The sequence below is a fragment of the Triturus cristatus genome, chromosome 5_2, assembly GCF_964204655.1.
Source record: "Triturus cristatus chromosome 5_2, aTriCri1.1, whole genome shotgun sequence".
Taxonomy (NCBI): Eukaryota; Metazoa; Chordata; class Amphibia; order Caudata; family Salamandridae; genus Triturus; species Triturus cristatus.
The window spans coordinates 607,384,557-607,402,974 of NC_140588.1; positions in this window are offsets into that span (position 1 = coordinate 607,384,557).

The window sequence follows — 18,418 nt, forward strand, 5'->3', positions numbered from 1 at the left end:
CCAGTTGAACTCCGAGGGACTTGACCAACCAGTGGCCTTCATCAGCAGACGCCTCCTGGCCCGAGAACAGCGCTGGAGCACCATCGAGAGGGAGGCCTTCGCAGTGGTGTGGGCCCTCAAAAAGCTCCGGCCCTATCTCTTCGGTACCCACTTCCGGGTGCAAACAGATCATCGGCCCCTGCAGTGGCTAATGCAGATGCGGGGGGGAAAACCCCAAACTATTGCGTTGGTCCATCTCCCTGCAGGGGATGGACTTCACTGTGGAACACCGACCGGGCCAAGACCACGCCAACGCGGATGGCCTGTCACGCTTTTTCCGCCTCGACGAGGAGAGTCCCCAAGAGGATGGGTGACTCTCCCCGCCTTCAGCTGGGGGGGACGCATGTTGGACAGGCCACATGAAGGGCTTGCTCCCTCCCCGCATGACAGGGCCCGAGCCCCGGCCCCCCAGGTGTTACCCACAGAAGCAACCCGCACCCCGTCCCAAGATGGGATTCCTGCACCGGACATCTCTGTATCATGGGGCCGAACCACTACCGGCTCCCTCGCCCGGCCCGGCCGCCATCTTGGACACTGCACCACGAGGCCGCATGGCCTCAGCTCGACCCTAACCCTGGGCCTGGCCAGGCCCCGACATCCCGGCACCACCATCCACCCAGGAGGTGAACGGACCACTTGGCAGGTCAATGGGAGAAAGAAGTGTCGATGGCTCTCCCCCGCCAGGTGCCGATCGCCCCCAGCTCCCCCGGGCGCTGGCTCCACCCCCCTGCTGGGTGTCTGAACTCCCTCATCCCGGACCTCCCGACCTCCAAGTGCGAGGGTCCGGACATCAAAGGGTGCCAGACCTATAACTGGGGCAGCTCCAGAGCAGGAAGGCAGTTGTATCCTGGAGTCGAGAGACACCGTGAAGAACTCATCCTTGACGGACTACTGGCGCTGCCGTAGTCCTGCCTTGTGAACTATCATCCTGCCTGCTGGCGCTGCCGCAACCTTCTGCATCCTTCATCCTCGTCGGGACCTGCTGGCGCTGCCGCGGACCGTTGTAACTACCATCCTCGTCGGGACCTGCTGGCGCTGCCGCGGACCGTTGTAACTACCATCCTCGTCGGGACCTGCTGGCGCTGCCGCGGACCGTTGTACCTACCATCCTCGCCGGGACCTGCTGGCGCTGCCGCGGACCGTTGTAACTACCACCTTCACCGGGACCTGCTTGCGCTGCCGCGGTCCGTCCATCTCGAACGCCGAGCTCGAGGATTGTGAGCTATCCATCATACCATCGCATCTACCTGATTGGTAACAAGACTGTCCCGCTACCCCCTTTCCCAACCAAGAGACTAGAATCGAGGGGACCCCTGAGTCCTGACCTCCTTGTACCATTCTATCGTACCTAAAGATTGCTTATAAAGAACGTTAAACCTTATCATTGTGTGGTGTACCTCTGTGGGGGGGAAGTTATTTGTCTGTACGATCGCTGGAGACGGCTCTCCCCGGAGACCTCTCCCCTTGTCCTCGGCCGACCCTCCCGGTCCGTCTAACATATTTGGATCAAACAATGGAATATGATCCCTGCAAATGACGGGTGTTTGCATTTTCCCCCCACATTGTACATTTGATTTGAGAATAATTGAGAACCTAAGGTGAGTGTTGTATGAAATCAAGCCTCCACCAAGACCTACTTAGTATGAGGCGTTAAATGCATGAGAATGTGCCAGAAATGCAAAAGATTAGGAAAAATATAAAACTCAGGAGTATATTCACAAGAATGTGTGATAACTACCGCAAGAGTAGCTTAAAGCAATTCTCAACATCGCAGCAGATCGTGGGAAAATAACCCTGTGTCAACGTGGAATTCACAACAAAGTGGTACCATGCGATAGTTAGCCGAAACCGCGGACAATGTCCGTGATACAACCACCTCAATGGAGATAAAAACACAAACCATAACACAAAAAAACCTGCGATAGGCCAAAGTGCGATGAGGAAATCAGCGATAAGCAGCGCCAGGCCTGCAACGCACACCTGGCAGGCGGGTAAAATCACCATAAAAGTAGAAAAAACACCCAAACACAAACTGACCAACACCCAAGCACCATGGAGGCAGCCGGAGCAGGTGCAGAGGACGAGCGCAGCCCCATAAGCACCCTGGACGACCAGCCTGGGACCTCGGGGACAGGAAAGGGCAAGGACAAGAAGAAGAGGAAGACGAAGTTCAGTCCGCAGGCGAACAGGATCATAGTCACGGAGGTGATGGAACACAATCAACAACTGTTCGTCACCTCCAACGCATCATTGGGCATCAAAACTGGAATATGCTGGGACATTGTGGACAAGGTGAATGCCGTCGAAGAGCTCAAAAGGATAATGGACGAGGTCAAGAGGCGATGGAATGACATCAAGCGGAAGACCAAGTCGAAACTCGCAGCCAACTAGAAGGCAGCAATGCAGACTGGAGGTGGGGGCCCAGCCCCACAGCTCGTGCTGGATGACATGGAGGAGCTGGTGTCGACAGTCATCAGTGGGGATACTGTGGCCGGAGCCGGGGAACAGGACACTACTCGACAGGACACAACACAACTGCAACAGGGTGAGTGACCACCAGGTACTGGGAGGATGGGTGGAGCTGGCCACCATGGCACACATGCACAATCAAGCAGAGCACAGCGCACACCCTCAATGACTCTGGGTCATCACCCAGATCTATAGACTGTCACAATGTACAATGCCATGCTGTCTGAATGTCAACATGTACCACGCGGTTACATACATGTGGACACATTGCAATACACCATCTCCCCTTCACATTGCAGGGACACCGTCCACACCCCCTGCAGAGCAGTCCCAGCCACACTTCACTGATGACAAGGAGGACAACCCCAGCATCGATGCACAAGCCCTACTAGACATCACTGACATCATCTTCAGGATCAGGGCTTCCCATTTGTATTGAGGAGAGCCCACCCACCACCCTAACAACCCAACCAGAGGAACCCACGGCTCCAGCAGTCTCCCAAGACCCCCAGGAATAACACACAGCCTTCCAACGCCGTGTGCTGGAGGTGCAGAGGGAGACGGCTGAGTAGGTGCGGGTGGGGTTTGACCTCATGGCCACCAAACTGGACGCCATACATGGGTGTCTAGGCCCGCTCCATGGCCTCCAACCAGCCCTGACTGACATCGCTGGAGTCCTGACGTGGAGAGAAGAACACCTGTCCGTTCAGAGGGACACCAGCGATACCAGCCGTGAGCTGGCACACATCCGAAGGCTCATGGAGGAAATGGTGCGGATGGAGGTGGAAAGGATGGCAGCCACCGCTGTACATCAGCGAAATGTAGCTGGGATCTACCATGCCCTGCGGATCATTATCATGGCATTGCTGCCACAAGGCATGGCGCAGATGAATGCTGCTGCCCCCACACCATCCACATCTCCGCCCCCTGGTGTGCCATTGCCTCAAAGTGCGGCAGACGTATTCACTCTGGCACCTAATGTGTCAGTGGCACATAGTGCCTCAGCCAGTACTGCAACACCCACAGGTGGGGCAGAGCACACATCCGGGGACGTGGACGTGGGTGGGTTTGTGATCAGGAGGCACTAGCATTCATTTCCGCCACCTGGCCTGTTTCTGCTTGGTGCCGCACTTGGCCTCATGACCCTCTACTGACCCCGGATACACTCAGATGCACTCAACTTGGACAGCAACATGGACTGCCATATCCTGTTTGATGACCAATGACACGGCGACCAGACTGCGGACTGTACCCTTCCTCTTCCGCAGTACTTTTCATCCCCGGGTGAACACTGGCTGGTCCTTCATGGGCCCATATTGTGTAGTGTGTTCGGCATTGCCCTGTACCGCTCCAGCTGCAGTACTGCACTGGATGTGCAATAAACATCTAGTGATGCACTGCTGTGTCATGTCTTTCATCATTCATGTATGAATGTGTGAATGAATGTAGGAACAGAGGTTTCCCTTGCATCAATGATGCTCATCCTGTGGGATGCCAGCCAGAGGGTGCTACATTGCATATTGTGTACCAGGTCCCGTGGACACTACAACAGGGACACACGCATCAGTCACTCCCATGCCCGGACATGGACTGAACCACACCCAGAGCCCACGAGTCATTGTTGTGAGCCCTGCGCTGGTCCGGCGTATGGCAGGCAAGACAACTCAGCTTACGCTCTGAGGGGGGCCCTCATTGCTACCCATCGCAGTCGTACTCGCTGGTGGTGTGCAGGTCACTGGTCTAGTTGTCAGCATGTCACACCCACTCCCTGAGGGCAAGTTTGCATGCACACCACACCCATCCGGGTACAGGTGTCACAGGCTATGTGACTCCGCCCACATAAGGGGCCGACATCACATTCCCCTCTGCCAGTGGTGACTGGCTGACGAACGCTCCATGGTTCTCAATCATAAAGGGCCCATGAGTTGTTGCGCACAGGATTAATGGCACCCGAGGCCTTGCGGCCATCACAGGCCTACCACCATGTGGCGCTGACTGTGGTTGCACAGGGTTAGTGGCACTCAGAGCATTGCGGCAGGCACAGGCACCCCGCCACGGGATGGTGACTTTGGGTGCACTGAGTTAGTGGCACCTTAAGCTGCTCAACGGGTGTGCAGCCTGCGATGATGCCCCGTCCTGGCGGTCCGGACAGCTCAGGTTTTGTGCCCTGCTAGACCGCAGTGTAGGCCAGAGCCAGTGTGGCGTCACTTCCGGGATCCCAGAGTTAGTGGCACCCATTAGGCTGAGCGGGTGTACAGCCTGTGATGATGCCAGGTGCACTGGTATGTCCTATGCCATGGAGTAATCAAGACCCAGCACCAAACAGGAGACCTGGTGGCCTACGGAGCGGGACTGCATGGTGTGGAGGGTGCCATGTCCACGGGCCCCGGGCTTGTGGCTTGCAGCGGCATGTGATGGGACCTCCTGTCTACGCGCCGGTGGCGGAAGGTGAGCAGTGAGGCCTGGGAGTGCATGGACGGACATGCTCCGATGGACGGCAGGAGGGGCTGGGGGGCCTCTGCCTGGGTGTGCATTGGCGGGCAGGCGTTGTTGTCTTGTGCAATTGTGTGTTCTGTGCCAATCATGTATCTGGACTCTGTTTCAGGTGACGGCTCTGTCTCAGATGTGTGACCTGGTGTACTGCTATACATATCGGCAAGTGGTTGGAGACACACCAGTGGCAGCAGGTGAGCAGTGTGGCCTGGGTGCACAGTGGCGGCACTCTCTCTCTCTCTCTCTCTCTCTCTCTCTGTCTTCCTCTCTCCCCCTCTTCTTCTCTCTCTCCCCCTCTTCTTCTCTATCCCTCCCCTCTCTTCTTCTCTCTCTCTCCCCCTCTCTTCTTCTCTCTCACTTCCCCTCTCTTCTTCTCTCTCTCTTTTTCTCTCTCTCTCCCCATCACTTCTTCTCTCTCTCTCTCCCCCTGTCTTCATGTCTCTCTCTCTCCCTCTCTCTCTCTCCTTCGCTCTCTCTCTGTCCTTTCATGTGCGCAGGACGCATCTTCTCATCATGATTTTTGTCTTGCAGGCTATGACCTACAGATTGGCCCGAGAGGAGCCGCCATGTGTCTTCATTTCATTTCAGTGTTTATTTTAATAAAGTTTCATTAGTTGCTTCGAAAGTGAATGTGTAATGCTCATTTTTGTGACAACACATGCATGTCACCAGTTGTGATTGTGCGACATCAAGCAGATTGTTTTGTAGATGTTTAGGTGTAGCTGATGTGCCATGTCTTTGGTCAGGGGGCGGGGAGAGTGGTATTCTGGGGCGGTGGCAGCAGGTGTTGTTGCCCTTTTGGACCTCCGGGCCGCATGTCCAGTGGCTCTGTGGTATCTGTTGCCCTTCCAATGTGGCTGTGGGCTGGGCTCCCTTTTGTGGTGCAGGCTGTGGACCATCTTTGCACCAGGTCAGAGCAGGTGTTATTTTCCTGTGGCTAACGCGCCTTATCGCCTGTTTTGTGTTCTTATCGCAGTTCTCGCTAGTTATTGGTAATGTTGTGGAGTGGTGTTGTCACTGCTTTTGGCACGGGAACGCCTACTCTGCATCTCCTTTGCGATAGTTGCAGGGGTTATCTGTGGCGATGTTTTTTGCGGCTGCTATCACGGGTAAACTGGTGCTGTAGGCTGTTAACACCAGCTTGTGATTGGGGCGATAAGTTTATTGCGACTTTGGCTGCGATAAAGTGCCGTTAACTCAGCGAAGGCTCCTGTGAATGTCCCCCTCAGTGAGAAGTAAGGTCTGTAGTTGGATGAAGGAAACGGAGGATGGAGAGCAGCAGGGATGGAGAGAAATTTTGATTAAAGGCATAGGGATGTGTCCAATGATAGCGAAGAGAAGAAAAGAGTGAAAGAAATCACAAGAGAGAGGTATGAATGAAAAGAATAGCGATGAGAACTTCAGTTACTCAAATTTTGGGATGATTTGCTAACCTCCTGACCACCCATACAATGTTGTTCCTCAAGCTTCAGGAAACCAACAACCCCTATTGTAATCTGAAGGAGGAGCACAGGTACAAGTGTGAGCACACCTGTTAATTGTGAAGTGAAGTGGGGTTGTGAATTGGGGCATCCCTGAGGAAGACGCTGTATGCCGAAATACATGTTGAACAAGTTGAATATAAGCCACTATGTACAGATTGAATTTAAGCCGCAACAATGTGTAGATTCTAAAGATAGGCAATCTTTTGTGTCAATGTACAAGAGACGTAACTGTTTTAAAAAGTATATATATTTAACTGTACCAAACATTTAACGACAACCAAATAACTGAGGTTTTGTCAGTGTCACCTTTTTGCCTAGAGGTGTCCAGAAAAAACAAGAATATAACTGTATGATATATTTGAATCACCATTGTACTGTTTGTACTGTTTGGAAAACTTCTAGACTAAAGTTATTGCATGTAATAGGATATGTTTTAGTATGGAAATGAATGTATGTAGGAACATGTGGATCTATGATGTATGTATGAACAATTGTTGAGATGTCTGAGGTTTGAATGAGAGAGGGTTTGTATGACAAGTTCCTGGTTGTTGAACTAGTTAAGAGATGTGTCTTTCTTATTGTATATAGGAGATGTATTTTGTGAAACTTTGATCAAATTACTGAAGAGTTATAACACAAGAAAATTAAAAATAAGAATATTTAATATAAGAAATAATTTCATGGGCCATACATTGATGTGTGAATGCTAGACTGGAGGGTGTGCCGTAAAGGAAAGAGCTAGGTTACCAGGGGAATTTGTTTCTAAGGTATTAGTGTAGCCCTGCCCCAGGAACCTAGAACTGTATGCTGAATAATGATACCAAACACGTTTTCCACATTAATGTGTCCATAGGAAAATTTAACACAGTTGAGCCTAAATGAATGAATGGAATTACACCAAGTTTGGCAGAAAGCTAGATCTTGGTGAAGAAAGCATGCTGTTTGTGATTTGGTGTAAATCAGTTCAGTAGTTTTGGAGAAATTAAGGCTCATAAACTTTGCATATTTCACGCCACCTCACATCTACTATTGGAAGCCCCTAGATGAAGAAAAAGTTGCAGTCCCCAATTCCTAAAACATAGAACAAAAATAAGAAAAAGAACAAAATAAGATATAGGGGTACAGGGTATGGGCACCCAGACCCCCTGGTCTTGTGTGGGGGTCCCAGAGGGAGACCTCTGGGGTCAAATTTAAAAGACAACATGTTTTTGGGGGGTTCTGTGATCCAGGTCAATGCCCAACATGACACCTCTGGGGATTCGCTCCGGATCCGCATAGTAACTATAACTCATGCCCTTGCCATGCACTGTTTCTACCCTCGCATAGTGCATCACTCATGGCATGTTAAACACTGCCTAGCGTGCGCATGACTTATAGTTACTTTAGGGCATGAGTCATAGTTACTTGAGATAAGTAAAACTGATGAATGTCTGTGGTTTTATTCTTTCAAAACAGTATATTTTAATTGACATTTTCACCTAACTTTACCATCCCTTTAACCTTTGTTTTCTAAGTGAATTTCTAGGCTTTTTGTTAATAGAAAGTAAGATATTATTATAATCCCTAACTACAACGTCTAATTGACTTTTTTTGTGTGTATATATACATATAATTATATATATATATATATATATATATATATATATATATATATATATATATATATATATATATATATATATCTAGAGAGAGAGAGAGAGAGAGAGAGAGAGAGAGAGAGAGAGAGAGAGAGAACATTTGAAATATATTAACAGAACCCAATGCATACAAAAGATCAAGGAGTATGGCGGAGTTCAGGGAAAGTATCAAATGCACAGAGGATCTCTAATGAGGACTGCTTTCAAATAAGTTTCAGAGCTGCATGTGAAGTTAAAATTTCATGTTTTTAGGCAGAGATAGATACATTGGCCTTGTGTGAACGATTGAGGGAATTCTATATTCTCAGCGCAGGCCTAAAGAACTAAGAGGCATATTATCCAGAAACGGCGTTAAAATTATCGCCGCTTTAGCGGCAGAAAACTGCCGCTAAAACAGCGATAATGGGCTTGATAATATGCTCTATGAAATTCCAATTGAAGCTCAGGTTAGATGTCCTTCACATCTAACATGGGCTTCAATTGGAATTCCATAGAGCATATTATCAAGCCCATTATCGCCGTTTTAGCGGCAGTTTTCTGCCGCTAAAGCGGCGATAATTTTATCGCCTGTCTTGATAATATGCCCCAGGGTTTTTTGTAAAAAATCAATGGTTTCTATCACAAGTCGTTGACTAAGTCAGGCGAATTAGGGAGGTGTGTGGTCAAACCACCTTTTTCCTGTGAATAATCTTACTGCTGGATGAGGGGTGCCTTTAAAGGCACTAACCGTATCTTTGGTTTCTGGTCTGTAAGAAACCGCAAAAGTGAAGATACGTCTAGAGATTGTGCAAATATCTTAAAGCAATGTTTTAAAAAATTCCCAAACCACCAGAAATGCTGTGCAATGTTTAACAATATTGAAGAGCATGAGAATACGGCAACATGTAAGGCGTCTCAGGGACTAGCAGAGTCAGCTGTAAAATTGTTTTAAATGCATACCAAAACCCAGCACTAAAGTTACATTGGTTACTGGGAGCCATATGTCAATTCAAGACACAGTTAATTTTGTTCCCACTGCCAAGAACACATCGCATATGGAACTATAAGAAAACTCATATGCACTTATTATTAGACATATTAAATAACAACACAAAAATTGCACCCATTTCCTAAAAGCATTAACATCAAAGCCTTAAATCACGTAGGAATATGTTTCCCAGCATAATACATCAGGCAAATTAAAGGTAGATTCATGAATAGGCCAAAATTATTCGTTTTCTCCAGGCTGAAAAATCGTGCTCTGCAATTGCAAATTGCATTGATTCATCATCGTTTCGAGCCAAGGCACATTTGGCGACTCTTGTTTACAGATCGGCTTTAATCATTCAATAAAAAAAATTAGTGCAGAGAAATAAAAAGGGTAATACATTTTTTTCACACATATTTTGCATAGCTAAAGCTTGCAAATGTCCATCACAGCTAGGTCATTTCTTTAAATGTATGTCCTGGGGCAAATGTTTATTCCGATTTACAGTGACTTAATAAATGAAAGGATAATATCCACCTTGGTAATGGCAAGAACCTACAATCACCCATAGTAATTGTCCCCTTCTGAATACTGCACCTGCTGGCTGTGGTTTGTCCCGGGTGCTCAAATACTGCACCATTTCTATCTGTCTCACCTGCAACGAGGCATCATATGTGTGCACCCGATGTATGCACGTTTTGCCTTTTTTCAGACCGTATTTCCCCATCACATTGGGCTTAGCTTTGCCTGCGGTATGAGCATATCAGATATTCAGGAATTACTGCAAAACTCGGGATCCTGATTTCGGAACGAGCAGATGTTTGCCTCTCAGTTGGAGCCTGCGGGACTCTTGTGCGAGGACCTGTCTTGAGTTAGCCAGCTTTGCTTTTGGACTGTGAGAACTGGAGATTCATAAATTCAGTTCCTGCAGCCCTAATGAACGGGTGGAGCCTCAACAAATCTATAATCCCCTCGGGTACCTTACGTCTGTGCTAAGGTCGGCAAGAAAACCTGCCACAGGACAATAGAGTTAAATAGGAATGCATTTGAGGAAGTGGTTAAAGATGATGAAGGAACCACAAGATATGAATAACAACACTGCACACCATCTGCTTTCTCAATTTTATATTTTGCAACAATATATGTTAATCTACTGCCCAGACTTTAATAATCCAGAATAACAAAGTGCTACCTACACTGACGAAATTATGAAGTCCCTTGGGTCTCAGGGAAGTGACACAAGAGGTCTAGGAGCCCCAGCCCACTGTCCATGATGAGAAAGGAGAATGTGAATCAGGCTATGCTGGGCTATCCTTTGGACCATACATACTCAGGTAGTGCTAAATTAGGTGATACATGGTCGGGAGGAGCACCAATTCAGTCGTGCAGGAGAGCCAATGTTGTCTGTGCAGCCCAAGGTGCAATACAAATGAGATGAAAGGGGACCTCAAATTTGGCATTCCCACACTGTGTGGACTTTGTAATAACGTAATGCATATCCGCCATCGGCCAGATGTCCAAGGGCAGTGTAAAAATTTGTATATTAGCTGCCTATTAAGCTTAGAGCATATTAAGTTTACAGCTAAATTAAGTCATAAAGTCAGTGCAAACCATGAGCAGGGATGTCTTAAGGAATCAAATGGGCTTGGGCCCTCGGGCCCCAGCTTTGAGGGGTGCCCTTCTTAAAGTGAGAAAATGTCTTCTCCTTTTCAGAAGGCTCCGTTCCTGTTTCCTTCAAAACTGGGCAGGTCACCCCTCTGCTTAAAAAACCCACCGCTGATGCGAACAACCTCAACAACTTCTGCCCCATCACTAACCTACCTTTTCTTGCGAAAATCACAGAAAGATGTGTAGCGAAACAACTTTCTCGTCATATCAAGGACAATGATCTTCTTGACAATTTCCAGTCCGCCTTCATTCAAAACTGCAGCACTGAAACAGCCCTGCTGCAAGTGATTGATGACCCGCTGCGGATACTCGATTCTGGGGAGTCTTGTCTTGTAATTCTCCCTGACCTTTCTGCAGCCTTTGACACTGTCAATCACAACACTCTCCTTAACACTTTTCAACAGAGAATGGGCAAGGAGGGCGCTGGGCTTAAATGGTTAGCTTCCTTCCTCTCTGATAGATCCCAAATGATCAAAATAGCGAAGTCTTTCATCTCCTTTGGCGGTAGGTCAAGGTGTTCCTCAAGGCTCTATACTTGCACTCACATTGTTCAATCTCTATTTAGAACCATTGGGAAATCTCCTAAGTAAATCCGGGATCCACTATCATCTCTATGCGGACGACACCCAAATCTACCTTAAGGTGGCCTCCACTCACGATCTTTCCATCCTAAACTCTAATCTCGACTTCATTCAAAACTGGATGTTAACTCATCAACTGATTCTGAATCCCTCCAAAACTGAATTCCTCCTCCTCACTTTATCCTCCCCCGGTTCAATCATGGATGGATCAGATGAATCTACTTAACAATAAACCCATCATTGTCGACAGCGCAAAATCCCTTGGTGTCATACTTGACAAAAAACTCAATCTACTCTCCCACATCAATTCCATTGCAAAGTCTGCTCGGTACCAACAGCGCCTTCTTTGGGGGATTTGTCGCTTCTTCCCGGAGCACAACCTTAAAACCCTGGTCCAATCGCTGGTTCTCTACAGACTGGACTACTGCAATTCTCTTCTTACTGGCCTCACCAAATCCTACCTGTCCCCCCTTAAATCTGTTCTCCATTCAGCAGCTCGTTTCATATATGGGGCCAAAAGAAGCGACCACATCCCACCCATTTTATCCACCGTCCGTTGGCTTCCCATCGAGGCAAGATCTATCTACAAGACTGCCTGTTTCACCCACAAAGCCTTGCACTCCTCCTCTCCTCGCTACCTGGCGAATAAACTAAAACTCTCTGGAGGCTCTAGACCATTACGTAATGCGGAAAATTTATTGCTTGAACCTCCCACTTTCAAGAAGGAAAGATCGATGGCCCAATCCTTTTCAGGCAACACGGTGAGAATCTAGAACTCACTTCCGCCTCAGCTCCGGACCACCACCTCTTCCCAGGCCTTCAAAACTGACCTCAAAGTTCTCCTTCAAAGACACTTCCAAATTTAATTCACGCCCTCTCTATTATCTGAAGGAAGTCCATCCATTATAGGAAATTCTGCTCTCCATGACTATAGACGTACCTTCCCAGTGTGTTCTTGTGGTTTGAGTGTCTGCCATTTATTGCAGTATTATACTTCTATGTGTATTTTGTACTCTTTTGTAACATGCACACGTCACTTTTCCTCTTGTAACGTATCGTTTGCTACCTCTAGTATTTTGTTTACTTTTGATACATGCACAATTGCCACCATTGCCTTATGTAACGTAACGTTTGTTCTTGTGTTTTGAGTGTCTGCTATTTATTGCAGTATTTTACCTCTACTTGTACTTTGTACGCTTTTGTAACATGCACATATGTCACATTTTCCTCTTGTAACGTATCGTTTGCTACCTCTTGTATTTTGTTTGCTCTTGATACATGCACAATTGTCACTATTGCCTCATGTAACGTAACGTTTGCTTTTGTAACATGCTCACTTGTAATTTTCTCCTCATGTATCATTAGTGTTCCTTCGGGTAAAGTCCGCGCTATATAAAAACACATAAATAAAATAAAAATAAAATAAAATCTTTCCTCTGCATGGATGGTACCCCCTGGTTCGACTGCGTTAAAAAATTCAACAGTAACCTACACGCAAACCACCAAATGAAGAGATAACTGTTTACTCAATAGAAGATAATGTTACTTTAGTGACCACAATGGCTCTAATGATGCAAATTACCTAGCCAGAATAAAAAACATTGTATTGAATAGAATACAAGTTTGTTTATCCTTTTTAATTTGATTTGTGCATGTTTGTGGGGCAGATCTGTGACATTTTGATACATTATATTTAGGGCTCCCGGTTTTATGGTATTTATTTTTGTGTCTGTATTTATCCACATTTATTTATTGTCAACTTTATCTTATTTATCCATATTTATTATGGGTTTTGTGAGAAAAATAATGCTGAAACTGGTTTATTTCCACATTTATTCAACCAAAAAATATGCAGTCATGACTGAATGCCTGCCAGGTTTCTGTGATATGAACACCCGCAGAAGATAAATCAATGCACTTATATGAACATATGAGCATTTCAGTATCAGCTTTGTGCATTTCTACTGCTGTTTAAGCCTCTTTACTAAAATTCCTTTCTTTTTTAACCCTCTTACCTATCAATCCACACAGTGATTGGCCTGGCAGCCATGGCAAAGTGTATTTAGAATCACTCAAAAAGCACCCAATTTCCTTTTTTATCCACACTTAAAAAAAAACAGACAAGAAAATGAACGGTTTTCTGTCTGTATTTATCTGTAAAAATCAGTAAAACCTGAAAACAGGGAGCCTTAATTACAGTGAGTTTGAAAGCTTAACATCCACAATAGTGCTCCTCTACCCATTGTTAGACTATAGGAGGCTGGTGTTTATCAGATTTACCACCTCAATGACCGCTAGGTTGACATAGGCCAATGCCTGTAAGATCTAGGTTTTGTGCTGTATTTTGCTGCTGTCAGATGCCTGAGTCGGTTGCAGGGGCCTGTAACCTCCTTGTCTTCTGTTTGCAACATGATTCTGTGAGTTCTCTGTACAAGACTCCATAATATACCACTCCAATCTATGTTAATCCACTATATGCCACTCCTTTCTACCACCCTCCACTCCGCACCACTTCACACTACTACACTGTATGCTATTACACTCTATGGCACTCCATTTTATGACACTCCAGTGTACGCCAGTACACGGTATGACTTTCCACTCTATGCTACACACTGTTTGATATTCCACTCTACACAACTCCACTCTACAACACTACACTCTATGCTATTCCATTCTATGCCACTCCATCGTACACCACTTCAGAGTATACCACTGCACTTTATGCTATTTTCTGTATGCCAATCCACTGTACGACACTCCACTCTAAGCTAATCCTCTCTACCATATTTAACTGTACGACACTCCATTGTGCACCACTCCACTGTATGCCACTCTACTGTATGCCACTGCACTCTACCCTACTACACTGTACCCACTCTACAATACTCAACTCAATGGTATTCCACTGTACAATACTTCACTGTACACCACTACATGGTTCGCCACTACACTCTACGCCACTTCAGTCTACGCTATTCCACTGTAAGCCACTAGACTGCACCTTACTCCACTCTACACCACTCCACTCTGCGCTACTCCAGTGTATGCCAAGCAACTTCACTTTACCCCACTCCAGTGTACGCTATTCCACTGTATGCCACTCTACTGTATGCTACTCTACACCACTGCAGTCTACGGAATTCCAATGTACGCACTACACTGTACCTCACTCCACCCTACACCAGTTCACTCTACACCACTACACTCTGTGCCGCTCCTCTCTATGCCATTCCACTCTACGCCACTCCACTCTATGCTGTTTCACTATATGCCAGTCCATTCTACCACACTCCATTCTACACCACTGCACTGTACACCACTCCACTGTACACTTCTCCACTGTATGTTGCTCCACTATATGTCCCACCTCTATACTCCACTACACTGTACACCACTAAACTGTAAGCCACTACACTCTACAATATACCACTGTACACAACTCCATAGGCTGGATTGTTCCCAATGGAGCAGGGCCAAGACTGATTTGCATAATGCTGGATCCATACTGAGGTGGCATGGTGTGCAAAATAACGATGGACTGGGATGCAGCTGAGTAATTACCAATGGCTGAAATTAAGTGGTATATCCATCACTTTTTTTGGTATATTTTAGTGTGCCGCCTTAAGTGGTATGGTAGTCAGATGGACTAATATCCTGTCTTGGATTTTGAAGCTCATTACTACAAAAGGAAATAGGGAAAAAAATAAAATGTCAATCCCTGCTTTAATATGCAGTGTTATGTTATGCTGTAACAGGAAGCTGATGCTTAACTGACTATTTATGTTTTATCAGGACATTGGCATATCAACACGAAGACAAAGAATCCATGAGGAGTCTATTTCATCATTATGCTGCTATTGCATCAACAAACACACCACCCTAACTAAATGCCAAAGTGACAACCAGTGCTGTACAGAGCTAGGTAATGGTACTGAAAGTGAAGTGCATACAAAGGGTATACAGACATGAGAAAGAAATGTGGAGGGAACATTTTGTGCAGTAGAAGATATCAATGACTGGGTTGACAGGTTGCAAGATTTTCTAATATAGGCTCAGTATAAATGTTGATGAATGTACATATTTTCAGAGTACAAGCAACACTTTTTTTCTATATTATTGTTTAAATAATATACACGTGCTTATCTGTATTATGCTGTGTAAGGTATAGTGCAGTTTGAGGTGGATTAGGATTGTGATGTGAATAGAGCATTCTGTTCGGAGAACATGAAAGGTATGACATTTTCTCGCTCACCCGTTAAAAACTATGAAGAAAAAGTAATCAAGTTCCATTTGAATTACAGTTATTGAAACCTCTGTGGCACCATACTAGGCCCAGATTTCTGTGAGGTTATGTATCTGCACGGGCTCTGGCACCCTTTGTTGTGTTACTTAGGGTACCTGTTTATACAATAGAAGGGGAGGAGAACAACAAGCTGGACAATACTGTAAAAAAGGTAAACACTAGCTTCATGGAGGTCAAGTCGCAGAAATGTCAGAGCTTGGCAGCTATGTTTATCAATATTAGATTGAGGAGCAAATCTAATACGGTTGGTACTGTCTTCAGGCAGAGAGGTAATCCTTTGACAATATTTCAATATTATAGCATTTGTGTGGAATCATTTATCTTTGAAAATACGTGAAAAAAGAAAACTTCAATGCATTTAATTTATAATTCTTCAAGGTGGTTGTGTATGTTTTCTCTTCAGAAGAGAAAAATCAAACATCTAGAGAAATATAGACATTTACCACACAGATAGATCACAGATCACATTGTGTCTGGGACTTTTTGTACCTACTTTGACTCCTGGAATCCTACACAGAGCTGAATTAAGTGTTGTGCAATGTTGACGACTCCTTTTAACAGTACTTTACAACGGTACACAGTTTGACTGTTGTAAAACACACAAGCATATGTTGTATTTGAAGATTTCTTGTATTAGTATTTAAAGCTGAACTTACAAGAAACAGTAGCAGTCGGATAATGCAACCAGCACTGAATCCTCCCTCAAAGTGTGGTCAGGAAGTAGAAAAAGTATTTAATGTGCTATGGCAGACAGCACTCCTGCTGCAAAGAAGTGCAAATAATACATTACCAAAGGCAATGACACATCCAACATCCAACAATGTATTGTCAATTTTTTTCTGCCTGTTAGGTCTAACAAAACATTGTACTTAACAGACTTTCTTTAACAATCAAAGTTGTGACCTTACTAGCGCTGTGAACTGCGCTGTGCTCCAGACATGTGTTGGATGTTACACTGTATTAGTGAAGACTCAGCGGCCCATCACTGAAAAAAAGACCTACTGAAATGCGGAGAGGAAGAGCCACATTTTCAAATTCAACCCAAAACAGTGCTCGTCTTTCATGGCTTGAAAATGCGAGGGGAGAGCATTCCAGGCCGTAGCAGCGAGATAGGAAACAGAAATGCCACCCCATCTTTCCTCTGAATTCGAGAAACGGAAAGGGCACCAGAGGGTGATCGCCAGGTGATATGGTGTACACCTCTTATGCCAGATACGCAGGACCAGTCTGGTGGAAAGCTCTATGAGCCAAAAGAAGGCCTTTGACCTGTGTCCTCTCCTTAATTGGCAGCCAATGAAGCTCCTTAAGATGATGTTTAATATGCTCCGTCGTCCACCCCCTGCCCGCCCTTCAACCCCCAGGAACCTTCAGCAGAAGCCAAGGAGTGGCATTCTGAACTGAAGTTTTTTCAGCTGGAAATCTGGAAGGCCCCAATAAAAATCATTGGCATAATCAAGCCGAGAGTTAATGAGAGCATGAATGACAGTTTTCTGGGTCTTCAACAGCAGTAAATATAGAAATTATATTATGTATTTTAAAAGTCCAATGCAGAAGCTCACAATGCCCACCACCTGGGGGTGAAAAGTGGCAAGATTATCAGACTTTACCCCCAATTTTGTGCACAATAGAAGCCAGGCAGGTGGGGCCAGAATATGACTGGACCAGTATTCACCATCCCATAATAGAGGGCCCATTAGGATGGTGGGCGGAGGCACCACAGCGATGCTGGCGATGGCGGAAAATGTCCTTTTCCGCACGCCAACAGCGGTCCTCACACCCGTCATATTTACAATGGGCAAACATAGCCCATTTCCCGTCAGCCGCGGTGCGACATGAACGGCCATAAAAATGCACCTGCCACAGCGGCGGTGGGAGCCAATAGAGACCCACCGGTGTGCGGAATGATGTCCCGACTGCCGTACAAATCAGGATTCCCCAAACAGTTTGTCACACAGCTGCGAAGAAATCACCTAACCAGAGACAGCGGAAGCACGACAGCGGAGCACGAAACAAGACACCCGGTCCCCTCCACCCGGTCCCGACTGTAATGGATCCAGCTCTACATGTCTTCCCGTGCTGTACCTGATACACTACCAGCAAGTAATGCACCATCGTGGACAACGCCGCAGCTACGCAATGATACAACCCCGCACACAACCACAACACACAACTCCAGGGCTGATATACGGTTCCTGTCCACACCAGACACTCTGGTGGGGGCAGGAACACATCCAAAAGTGTACCCACACATGTTCTACTTGTCACTAAATCACCCCTCTGCATCCAGGTCACCCATCAACCGTGAAATCAATGCAATCTCGTGGGCATGTCACCGCATCGGTGAAGACGTGGGAAAACATGCGCACAATGTAGTAGGCAGGGCCAGCGTCGGGCAAGGGCAGTCCTCAACAATCATAGGGCCACACCTCTACCCTTCACACACTAGGCCCCCCACACCCATTAGGGGTATGCTATGTGCCCCTCCTGTGCTCCCCCCTGCCCAATTAACCAGCCAGGTGAACCCAGACCCTGCACCACACACACCAAACAACCAGGGAGACAGTCTCAGCAGGTGGGGCTAAAGAGGAACACACAGCACAGAAGCTCATGCCCAGGGCAACCCTCCTCTCCACACCCACACTCCACTCATGTCAAGCAAACTGAGTCCAATAACAACATGAACACTCACACTGAATATGAACAATCACCTAACTGTATACACTGCCTCTCAAGTCACCCAGACACACCCCATACTGACACACAGCCACATAAGC